Consider the following 12,527-nt stretch of genomic DNA (forward strand, 5'->3'; position numbering starts at 1 on the left):
CAGCTTTAAGTAAATCATTTTCAAAAAGAAGCATGTTAATCAAAATGAAAAGTATACTCCATAAGGTAAAGCTGAGTGAGGTTAGTGATAATTTTTAGTTATGTATGTATCTTCATCTGTGCTCAGTGGTTTCAAATGAAAGAAGGTACAGTTACCTATTGGTCTGTTAAACCTTACCTACTTTCTGAGGTTACTCGGGAGTCAATGTATTTTACCCATAGCTGTGCTGCTATGGAGATTATTTACTTTGGCTTCTAGACATATTTAGGACATGGAAACAACAAAACTCGGTTAACTTCCCTCTGCCCTCTTACACTTCATTGCTTTTGACCACCACCTCCTTTTTTTTCAGATGTGTATGAGGGTTTTGTTTGCACGTATGTATGCATATTTTGTGCAAGATGCCCAAGGAGGACAGTAGAGCTCTGGATCCCCTTGAACTGTAGTTTTAAACTGCCATGTATGTAGTTTGTCCAGTTTATAACTGGGAACTGAAACCAGGCAGCATATGATCTTAATCACTGAGCCACCTCTCCAGTCCCCTCCCACCTCTTTTAATAAAGTAGCATACTGTTGTGGAATATTTTTTAGATGCGCTTATGCTGTGGAGCATTTGTTTAATGGTGCAAAGATATGTTGCATTCTTTTATGTTGCATTTGTTTACCTCTGTGAAGCATTGGCACTTTGTCTAAAACACCTGATTGGTCTAATAAAGAGCTGAATGGCCAATAGGCGGGCCTGGCAGACACAGAGAATAAATAGGAGGTGAAATCGGGGAGAGAAAAAAAGGATCAAAGAGCAAGAAAAGGAGAAGGAGGGGAGGACTCCAGGGGCCAGCCACCAGCTCTACAGCAAGCCACAGAGTAAGAAGTATACAGAAATAGAGAAAACTAAAAAAGCCCAGAGGCAAAAGACAGGATAATAAGAACAGCTGGCTAGCCTGGCAGTGGCGGCCCGCACCTTTAATCCCAGCACTCAGGAGGCAGAGGCGTGCAGATCTCTGAGTTCAAGGCCAGTCTGGTCTACAGCGCTAGTTCCAGAACAGTCCAAAATTACATAGGGAAACTCTGCCCCCACCCCCAAAAAAACCAAAGGTAATTAAAATTAAGTAAGGGTTGATACCAAATCCCATAGTAATGATAGCAGTTTTCTTTTAAACAGTCTCACTATGTACCAGACTAGTCTTAAACTCAGAGTAATGCACCTCTGCTGGAATTAGAGGTGTGTGACCACACCTGGAGAGGAAGAAACAGCAGTGAGAAGACAGCCTTTGCAAACTGAGGAGAGGCTCAGAGGAACGACACCGGCCAACTCGCTAATCCTGTTTAGTATTATCATGGTCGTTTTTCTTCAGGAGATGTAAACATGTGTCTGTTCACCCCGGATAGAGCACCAGTGATAGACCAAAGGTGTGCTTCCATGCAAGTGCAGCTTGGTGAACCAGAGTTGATCCGGCTCGCTTACAGGTGCATGCATCACTGAAAAGCCCCACTCCAGTATGAGGGATGGCTGTTTTTTGTTGTTTTTTTTTTTCCGTGTGTATGTGTATTTGTCTGCGTATGAGGAGGCAAATGTCAGATCCCCTGGAGCTGGGTATAGGCAGGAGTGATATGCATGATATGGGTGCTGGGAACTGAACTTGAGCCATCTACAAGAACAATGCATGCGCTTAATCACCGAGACATTTCTAGCACCCAGGTGATAGCTGCTTGAAGGCTGCTTATTTAAATGAAAATGTCTTCCCCCTTTTTAATTTATTTTTGTGAACAGGTAGCCTACATTGTCCTGGATCTTATGTAGACCAGATTAGCCTCAAATTTGGCATTAGCTCCACCCAAGCCTGCTGTGCTGAGATCACCAGGTAAGTCCCCTCACCTGCCTCTGAAAGTTTCTTGTAACAGTTGCTGTCTGCATGATACATTTTTCTGTGACTTTATTTTCTTTTTTTAATTATTTTTTATGGTTTATTTAACTTTTTTATTTTATGTGCATTGGTGTGAAGGTGTCAGATCTTCAGACAACTGTAAGCTGCCATGTGGGTGCTGGGAATTGAACCCCGGGTCCTCTGGAAGCCATCTCTCCACTGAGATGGTCCTACTGAGCCATCTCTCCAGCCCCTGTGACTTTATTTTCAATACATTCATTTGCTTACTGATGCTGACAGCCCTCACCCTTTCCTGAGGCTTATGACTGGTTTGTTCACTATACTGGCTGGCTTACTATCGTGAATTCTCCATCTTCGCTTCATAGCACGGAGATTCTGATGTCCACTTCTCCAGGATGTGCAGCTGCTGCTGCAAAGGCACAGCAATTCTCTGTGTTCCTTTACCCGGGTAACAGACTCGCCTAATTAATGTTCACCAGTGATACCCAGTGACACCAGATTTTCTACCCGCTAAAGAAATCAAGGTTCATTTAAGGGAAGTTTTTGAAGTCACTGGTATTTGTTCTGATCCCAAGAGACCTCTTCCCAGTGTTTAGAAACTGCCCTGCTCACAGGCTGGATCTTGAATCTCCTCCCAGTTCCTCTTGCTGGTTCTCGCCACTCTTGTTGCATGTGAGGTCAGTTCCTGTAGTTATACTTTTTCATTAACCACCAGCTCACAAGTAACAGATCTTGTTTCTACCTATTCTGTTTTTTTAATGACTTATGTATTATATATACAGTGTTCTGGCATGGAGGGAACCAGATCTCATTACAGATGGTTGTGAGCCATCATGTGGTTACTGGGAATTGAACTCAGGACCTCTAGAAGAGCAGCCTGTGCTCCTAACCTCAGAGCCATCTCTCTAGCCCATTTCTACCTATTCTTATGACTTAAACTAACCCATTTATACTAAATCTATGTTCTGCCTTGTGGCATTATCTGTCTTCCATCTTGCACATGGCTGACTAGGGACTTCACCTTTCTTCATCCTCTCTTCCCCAAGAAGTCCCGCCTAACCTCTTGCTGCCTAGCTATTGGCCATTCAGCTCTTTATTAAAACAGTCACAGTGACACATCCTCACACAGTGTAAAGGAATCCTGAAACAAGTTCCTTTCAAAAAGGTTAGAAATTATCTTATGATCTGCTTCTCCCTTTAAGAGGATCAAGGAAAGACAAGCCCTACCTAGCTAGGAACGAAGTGATGGTTGGAGGAGGAGCTCTCCGCAAGTCCTCTAGGCTTGCTTTACTGGCATGGGATCGTTGCTTCAAGGGAGCAGGAATGGCCAGAGTCCCAGGCCTCTCTCAGCATGGAGTAAGGTTGTATGAGCAGGGGTTCGGTAGAAGGAAATACCCACCTCAGCCATCCTGACCTGGAGCTTAGCTACAACAAGCAGCTGGGAAACACTGAGAGTCTGCTCCTTCAAGCAATGAAGCTCTTCAATTGGAAACTGGAATAGAGAAGGAGCTCTGGTGTGGAGCCTCTGCCTCCTGAGAGCTAGGGGAAAGTTTTACTTACTTGTTTCAGTAAATGTATCATTTGTTGCTCACCATTGCAACAATCTTCAATGGTTAGGTATATTTCTTAGCATTTATTTTCAGTTAAGTGTATGTGGGAGTATCTCTGTGTGGGTATGTGCACATAGATGTAGGAGGCTAGGAAGCCTGACCCTGGAGTTTTGAACTGTCTGACATTGTGCTGGAAACTGAACTTGGGTCTTCTGTTGTGTAGCCCTGGCTGTGCTGGAAGTCACTCAAACTCAGAGATCTGTGGGCCTCTGCCTCCACAGAGCTAGGATTAAAGGTGTGTGCCACTACTGCCTGGCACATCTTAGTTTTTATATGCATTGGTTACAGTGTTTTTAAGGCATAAGGCAAAAAGATAATATGTACCTTTAAACAAACAGTAAGTTACTTTTAGTATATTCATAAGGTTTTGCAGCCATCACCACTAAATCCAGAAAGTCTCATCAATCTAGAAAGAAATCCCTTATTATTATTCATTAATCTATTTCTCTCCCATCAATCACTAGGAACCAGTTCTCTGCCTTCTCTAGAGTCTGTATGTTCTAGATGATTATACTTATGGCATTAAATAAGTACGTCCTTTTATGATTGAGTTCTTTCACTTGACATAACATTTTCAAGATTCATTCATGTGGTATCTTGTATTCTCCATTCAATTCTTGAGCTAAATATTCCTGTGTAGATATGCCACATTTATTTATTCATCAGTACATGAACATCTGAATTGCTTCTGCTTTTAGCTATTACAAATGGTGTCACCTTCTTTCCATTCATTATCTTGAGCATATACCTTGGCCTGTAGTGTCTGAGTCATATGGTAACTGTAACTGTTTTGAGGAACTCCCATACTGTTTTACAAAGTGCTTTGCTGAGCCTAGCACAGTGGTGCACACCTGTAACCCCAGCCAGTACTTAGGAGGCTGAGACAGGAACATTTTTAATGGAGGCAGTCAGAGGTACATAGCATGACCCTGTCTCATAAAACAAAAGAAGACAAAACTAGACAAGGGAACTAGGGAAACAGCTCAATGGTTACAGTGCTTGCTGCACATGCAAAAGGACCAGACCAGAGTTTGTACCCCAGGAACTTGTGGAGATGGCAGGAGGGTATGGTGGCTTGCCTGTAATTCCACCCTCCAAAGGCAGAGATGTGTGATCCCCTGAACAAAGTGACTGAGCAGATTTGACCTGACCAAGGCTCTAGATGTGACTATCATACTACTTCAGTAAAATAGTGGGAGATCAACAAAGGATCAACCCCAGGTCCCAAGTATGTGTGTGTCCACACACATTGGAAAGCACATGCACTTGTGCACATACATACACACACACCAGGCATGCATATGAAAACAAAGAGAAAAATTAAAAGAGCATGACTTCAGAACTTCATATTCCCGCCAGCAATGTTTTAGGGCTCAATATTCTCCACATTCTTAGAAACAAGTATTGCTTAAAAAAAAAAAAAGTAAATATATTTTTAGGGTTTTCCCCCTTCCTTTATTTTCTTTTCTTTTGAGAAAGAAAGAAAGGTCTAAGTATTTAGCCCCAGTGGGCCTAAAACTCACCATGCAAATCAGGTTGGCCTCAAATTCAGAGATTCACCTGCCTCTGCCTCTTAAATTCTGGGATTAAAGATGTACCACCACACCCCAGCATAAATATATATTTTAAATTGGTTCATTTTTCTTAATCTTGGGGACCTAGCCTATATGTCACTGCAATACCTACTTCTGAATGATTTCTCTTAAATCATCTGTTGAATAACAGAAATAAGGAGTTTTCCAAAACTCCTGTCTCAGTGGATCTCTGAGTTTGAGGCCAGCCTGGTCTACAGAGAGAGATCCTGTCTCAAAACAAAAAAAAAAACAAACAGAAAGAAAGAAAAGAAAAATACTGTCATCTCTTCCAAACATAATACAATGCTACAGTAATCAAAACATTAGGAACAGACCAATGGATCCAAATAGCCCAGAAATAAACCCTTGATTAATGATTTTGGACAGGAATGCCAAAGCTCCACTACAGGTGAATCTCTGTGCGTTCAAGGCTAGCCTGGTCTACAGAGCTAGTTCCAGGACAACCAGAGTTACACAGGAAAAAAAAAAACCAGACGGGAGGTGGTGGTTCATGTCTTTAATCCCAGCACTTGGAAGGCAGAGGCAAGTGGAACTCTGTGAATTCAAGGCCAGCCAGGGCTATAAGAGCTAGTTCCAGGACAGGCTACAAAGCTATAGAGAAACCTTGTCTCAAAAAACCAAAAACAAAAAAACAAAACAAAACAAAAAAAAAACCACAAAAAAACAAAAAAAACCCAAAAACCAAACAAACAATCAAAAAAAAGTCATGAGAAGCTTGACAATATGACATATGTCTTTAATCCCAGCACTTGGTAGATAGAGACAAGCAAATCTCTGTGAGTTTAAGGCCAGCCTGATTGTCTTAGTTAGGGTTTCTATTGCTGTGAAGATACACCACTACCACGGTAATTCTTATAAAGGAAAGCAGTTAATTATGGTGGTTTGCTTACAGTTCAGAGGTTTAGTCCATTATCATGGTAGGCTGATGATGTGGGATTCCCCTCTGTATGTTATGAATATATTTTATTACCATTGGTTGGACCTCCAGTGGTGCAGTTGGTTAGCACATGGTACTTATTACCATTGGTTAGTAGTTTCTTTGGCCTATGGCAAGGCAGAATAAAGCCAGTCGGAAAATTCAAACAGAGATATATAGAGACAGAGTAGGTGGAGTCTAGGAGATGCCATGTAGCTGCCAAGGGAGAGTGACACCAGAACCTTACCAGTAGGCCACAGCCTCATGGTGATAGACAGATTGATAGAAATGGGTTAATTTAAGATGTAAGAGCTAGCTAGAAATATGCCTGAGCCATTGGCCAAACAGTGTTGCAATTAATTGATGGGGAAGCTCAGGCAATCTCATCTGGCTAGGGTGTGGCCACCAGGAGCCCAGGTAGATAAATGGGTAGATAGGTGCGCAGCCGGGAGCGGGAAAGGTGGCTGTGAATTTGGGAAGCAGCCTGCAGCTGAGGGAGAGAATCTGAACTGGATGCAAGCACACAGGCCAGAGGGAAGCCAAAGTGTGCGAAGGCGGGAAGCATGGAGGGGGGGTGGCGCAAAGATGCAGGTATCTTTGCCCAAGTGACTGTAGCTTGGCTCCAACTGGCCAGAGCAGTAAAGGGCTCTAAAAGCCCCACATTGAGCGCCAAGTGTAAGTGTTGGTGTATTTGATCTGTACGCTAAATAACCAGACCAGCTCAAAACAACAGATATAATTTAATAGTTGAAAAATGGGGAGACTCACGCTACCAGAGTGGAAGGTCTGAAGTCCAAACGGGTCCGGCGAGCACCGCGTAGAGAGAGCATGTACACCTATCTACCCCTGTTTATCTACCTGAGCTCCAGGTGGCCACACCCTAGCCAGATGTGATTGGCTGAGCTTCCCCATCAATTAATATAGTTTCTGTGTGATTATTTGGGTCTGGGCAGCCAGGAAACCAATGCACAATCTCCTTTTACAGGCAGACATGCTACTGGAAAGGTAGTTGAGTGCCCTAGATCTTGCAGGCTGGAGAAGTAGCTGAGATTTCTTGCATATTGACTCACAGACAACAGGAAGTGGTCTGAGACACTAGGCATTATCTTGAGCATATATGAGACTTCAAAGCCTGCTTCTACAGTGACACATTTCCTCCAACAAGGCCACACCTTCTAATAGTGCCACTCCCTTTGGGGGCCATTTTGTTTCAAACCACCACACTGATCTACATAGAGAGTTTAGATCTACATAGAGGGAGGTCCCCATAGACAGCCAGAGCTATGCAGTGGGACCCTACCTCAAACAAAGAAACAAAAGCATAGGCAAGAGGCCAGTCTGGGCTGCATGAGATTGAGTGTAAAACACAACAGGAATACACAAACAAAAGCAAACAGCAGGCAAGAGGAACAAACAGCAAAGTCAGCCCTGTGGGGAGAGTTATAAGCTATGAAATACAGATGTGAAATAGGGAGCTACAGATATTAGCTCAATTGGTAGCCCGTGGTTTAATCCCTAGCACTCAGTAGGAAGCTGAAAGATCAGAAATTCGAAGTCATCCCTGAGAAAACTGAGTTCCAGGCCAGCCTGGGCTATGTGAAACTCTGTCTACAAATAAATAAATAAACAAGTGGTGAAAATAATTGCAGATCACAAATCTAATAAAGAGTTAATATTAAAAAGAAATATAACTTAATAACAACAACAAAAGCAAAACAGGAGCCCATGTTGTGAGATAGTCTTTTTGTACACTGTGAAAATGTGTCACTCTGACTGGTTTAATAGAAACATAGGCAGGATTTGGGGGTAGAGAGAAATGCTGAGAAGGCCAAGTCATCAGCCAGATGCAGAACAAACAGGATGGGCACTATGGGATGAGATGATAAAGCTACAAGGCAAAAGGTTATAAGAGCGAGTTAGAAACAAGCCTAAGCTATTGGCTGAGCCTTGATAATTAGTAATAATTCTCTGTGTCATTTTTGGGAGCCGATGGTCCTGAAAAAATGTCTGACTATAGACCCAGACTGGAAAAATGGCTTAATTGTTAAGAGCACTGGTTGATCTTCCAGAGAACCAGGGTTCAATGTCCAGAACCTACATGGTAGCTCACAACCATCTGTAACTTCAGTTCCAGGGGATCCAACATCTTCTGATCTCTGGTTCACAGACATACATGAAGGCAAAACATCCATACACACACAAAAATTCAATTAAAATTTTTCAAAAGTGAGCTAATTCAAAAATGAGCAAAAGTTACCACAAATGTTTCTCATAGAAGACACAGAAATGGCCAGTAAGCATATGAACTAATTCTCAACATCATGTCTGCAATCCCAGCATGCAAGAAGTTTCAGCAAGAAGATCCCACACTTGCTGATCTAATGGGAGCTCACCAAGGCCAGCTGGACTGGGACTGATGGCGCATGTGATCAAACCGGACTCTCTGAACGTGGCTGATATGGAGGGCTGACTGAGAAGCCAAGGACAATGGCACTGGGTTTTGATACTACTGCGTGGACTGGCTTTGTGGGAGCCTGACCTGTTTGGATCCTCGCCTTCCTAGACCTGGATGGAGAGGGGAGGACCTTGGACTTCCCACAGGGCAGGGAACCCTGACTGTTCTTTGGACTGAAGAAGAGGGGGGGGAATGGGAGGAGGGGGAGGGAAATGGGAGGAGGGGAAGAGGTGAAAATGTGTAATAATAATAATAACAATAATAATAGTAATAATAATAGTAATAATAAAAAGAAGATCCCACACTTGAAGCCAGTTGTGTTATGTGGCAAGATCCTACCTCAAAATGAAACCAAAACAAGACTGGAGATGTAACTCGGTGGCAGAATGCTTGCTTAGCTTGTAGAAGGCTTTAAGTTCCAGCTCCAGCACTGGGAGGAAATGGAAAGATTCTCAGAACCACTAAATCATTAAAGACATGAAAATTTTAAAATATCAATCGTGTAGAAAAGTTTGAACTCTGGTACATTGCTTGTGGAGATGTAAAATGACGTGACCATTACTGAAAAAAAGAGAAGTTCTTAAAAAACAAAACTAAACAAGATTACAATGTGATAGGATGTCTTGCTTCTGGGTACACAGCCAATGATCTGAAGAAAGGCTCTCTGAATGTGTGTATTTGAGGGGATGGAACTCAGCCTCATACACACCAAGCAAGTGTTCTGTCACGGAACTCTTTCTCCAGCTCCAAAAATGGAATCTTCAAGAGATATTTACACACCCATGTTCAGGGGAGCATTATACACAAGTATCAAGAAGTGAAAATAGCCAGACGGTGGTGGTGCATGCCTTTAATCCTGGCACTCGGGAGGCAGAAGCAGGCCAGGGCTATACAAAGAAACACTGTCTGAACAAACAAACAAAAAGATGGGGAAACAGTTGGAATGCCCACTGATAGAAAAATGAATAAAGAATATGAGACACGTGGATGACAAAAAAGAAACAATGAAACCCTAACCCCTCAAATAAGCATTTTTCAGACACAGCAGGCAGATGCGCATATGAAGTTACAGTAACTATGCCACATACAAAACCTACCCAAGCTCAAGCCAACAAAAATCCCAGCATGGAGGAGGGAATGTGGGCACACAGTCCCACCTCTAGCTGAGATGCCATTGGTTTTTGAGAGCTGCTGGGAGAAAGCTTTTTTAAAGGTATACCCCTGGTATATGAACCACAGTCTAGGGCAGACCCTATCCCAACACAAACTGAGCTTGATAGATTTAAGGGACAGAGCAAGTTTACCCACAAGAGCATGCATTGAAGCATACATAAAGTTGGGGAGGTGGGGAGATGGAGGTGGATCTGAGATGGAGCGTTGGAATGGACAGAACATGTGATATAATGTAGTATTATTCCACCTTAAAAGAAAAAAGGTTCTGTTGCTGTGATGAGGCACTGTGAACAAAAGCAATTTGAGGAGGAAAAAGTTTATTTCGTCCTAAAGCCCATCATCCAAGAGAAATCAAGGCAGGAGCCATGAGACAGGAGCTAATGCAAAGGCTACGGAGTGCTCAAGAGACTATGGAAGAGTGTTCAAGGTGGCAAGCACCTCTAGTCCCAGCTAGTCAGGAGACTGAGGCAGGAGGATTGCTTAAACCCAGGAATTCAAGGCCAGTTTACACATGCCCTTTAATCCAGCACTCAGGAGACAGAGGCAGGCAGATCTCTGTGAGTTGGAGGCTAACTTAGTCTACCTAAAATTTCTAAGCCATCCAGAGCTACATTATGAGACACAGTCAATAAAGCAAATAAAGTAGCCGGGAGACAGTGGTTCTAATCCCAGCACTGGGAGGGAGAGGCATGTGGATCTCTGAGTTCTAGGTCTGTCTAGTCTACAAAGTGAGTTCCAGGACAGCCAGAGCAGTTAAACAGAAACCCTGTCTCAGAAACAGCAGAAACAAAACCAACAACAACAACACAAACCAGAAACCTTTATGTTGAAAAAGAAATGATAATATAATAAAACCTGCCTGGAGCTAGAGGTGTGGCTCAGTGGTATATAACCGTTAGCACATGAGTTCCAGGGCTGGAGCCCTAGCTTTGCAAAAACTACAAAAGAACCCCTCCCCCGCCGCCATCATCATCATCATCACCGTTTTTATATTGCTGGAGATAACAGAAGAGTATTCTCCTCTTCTTTTTTTGGGGGGGGTATTTATTTTTATTACATTCCAAAAGCCGTTCCCTCTCCCTCCTCTCCTTCCGGCTCCTCCTCTTCAAGATTCCTTTTTTTTATATTTGTGCCAGAACAGAATAGATTATGAATCATAAAGTTTCTGTTCTGTTTTCTACCTCCTGACTGGTTCAGGCAAGTTTGTTCTTAGACCAGTTTATAGCAAGTGAAGTTCTTCCCATGGGCTAGACAATACTGATTGGCTTGAGAAGAGCTAATGATAAAAGTGATTTTAAAGTATTCTGTACAAGGAATAAAAACACTGTTCATGAGCCAGCCCTGGGTGGGTTGTACCTATAATCCCAGGACTTGGGAGGCTGCGGCAGAACTGTCATAGGTTTGAAGCTAGCTCGAGCTCCACACACGGTGAGTGCCGAGCCACTGTGGGTTACAGAGCAGAACCCTACCTCAGAACAAAGTCTACAAGGGGAGACTGAATAATTATGCGTTTAATAAGTACTACAAATGGAGGGGCAAATCTGTGCAGTGAAGAAGGTGGGAAGAGGGGTAGGTCTCCCTGAGTACATTCAATGTAGATTCTTTTAAAAACGCCAGTATTCTAATTAGGAGGGACAAGACAACATAAACTCGTGGGGACAAAATGCCTCTGAACGACATAAAATACCAAAATCATCATTAGGCTAGCCTGCCAAAAGATTTAATGTTAATATTTGTCAAGATTTGTTTTTCCAGGGTACTTCAGTGGTTAGAACTTGCTGCACAGCCATGATCATGAAGATTTGAGTTCACGGAGGTCAGAAGAGGGCATCAGAAACCCTGGAGCTGGAATTATTGACAAGTTGTTACCGGTTGTGAGCCGGTATATGGGTACTGGGAACGGAACTCTAATCCTATGTTAGTGCAGCAGGAACTCTTCTTACTGACTGAGTCATTTCTCTAGCCCCCAAAGAGGGAGGGAGCTAAACAAAGGGCGAGCAATGCGGGCTGCATGCCTTTACTCCCAGCACTCGGAGACAAAGGCAGCCAGAAATTCTCAAGTTCGTGGCCAGTTTGGTCTACAGAGCATATTCAGTCAGTTAGGGTATAAAGACCCAGTCTTTCTTCAAAAGAAGAAAGGAAAGAAAAAAATAAATGGGCATGCATCCGTCAGTTGGGTTAATGATCTACACCATTCAGCCTTGGGGACTTACCCCAGGATTTGGCCTCTGGTTTCCCTGCCTCAACTACCCAAGAAACCCAGATGCTTCCAACAGCCCTCTCCCTTCTCCTCCTCCTCCAGCTTGCTCTCCCACTTTCTCCTTCCCGCGGCATGCCCCATGCTCACCAGACCCGGGGTTAATTTAGAATCATCACAGATTTCCTTGCCAGGCAGTCCCTTGATCTTTCGTGGCAGCGGTCCTCTCTGACCTCTGGACATTGCTCTCCTGGGCCAGATAAGGCTGTTTGCTCTTTAGAGGGACGGGATCTATGGGAAAAGAAAAAAAAAAAAAAAACAACTCGAAGCATTTATTATCATGACACACTTGGAAGCATTTATGGCCCAAATACTAAACGCTGAACGTTGGTTCAGGTAATCTTCATTAAAAAGCCCAGCCAACCTGGTCCTAAAACTCGCAGGTGAGGGCACTGAGACCGGGAGCAGTGGGGCTCGGGCTGGGGCGAGGGTAGACTCCCGAGGGGTCTAGCCTCGGGCTAGTGCCGAGGAGCCCTCGAAAGGCCGCGCTGGGAGAACTTTTTACCTGGGCACCACCCACCTTGAGTGGCCTGAGGCGTTTTGGAGCGCCGGGACCTCTGCCAGGGAGACGGCCGGCAGGACACGTGACCCGTAGGGGGCGGAGTCCCTGGAGCCCCGCCCCCAGCCCGGCCAGT

The 12,527-nt window shown here is 43.7% G+C and overlaps 1 long non-coding RNA gene across 3 annotated transcripts in view; it reads right to left on the reverse strand.

Moving 5' to 3' along the window:
- The window catches only part of LOC125406629 (uncharacterized), a 41,738-nt gene extending 29,226 nt beyond the window's left edge, over positions 1–12,512 (reverse strand). Inside the window, exons 1-2 of one of the 3 annotated variants that reach the window (XR_007233974.3) lie at positions 12,413–12,512; positions 11,983–12,123 (exon numbers count right to left, since the gene is read on the reverse strand). This is a non-coding gene — a long non-coding RNA (uncharacterized LOC125406629). The other 2 variants (XR_015004155.2, XR_015004156.2) reach the window with 2 other exon arrangements.
- Positions 12,513–12,527: the final 15 nt, after the last annotated feature.

This window comes from Myodes glareolus, chromosome 10, assembly GCF_982192425.1.
Source record: "Myodes glareolus chromosome 10, mMyoGla1.1, whole genome shotgun sequence".
NCBI classification, from domain to species: domain Eukaryota; kingdom Metazoa; phylum Chordata; class Mammalia; order Rodentia; family Cricetidae; genus Myodes; species Myodes glareolus.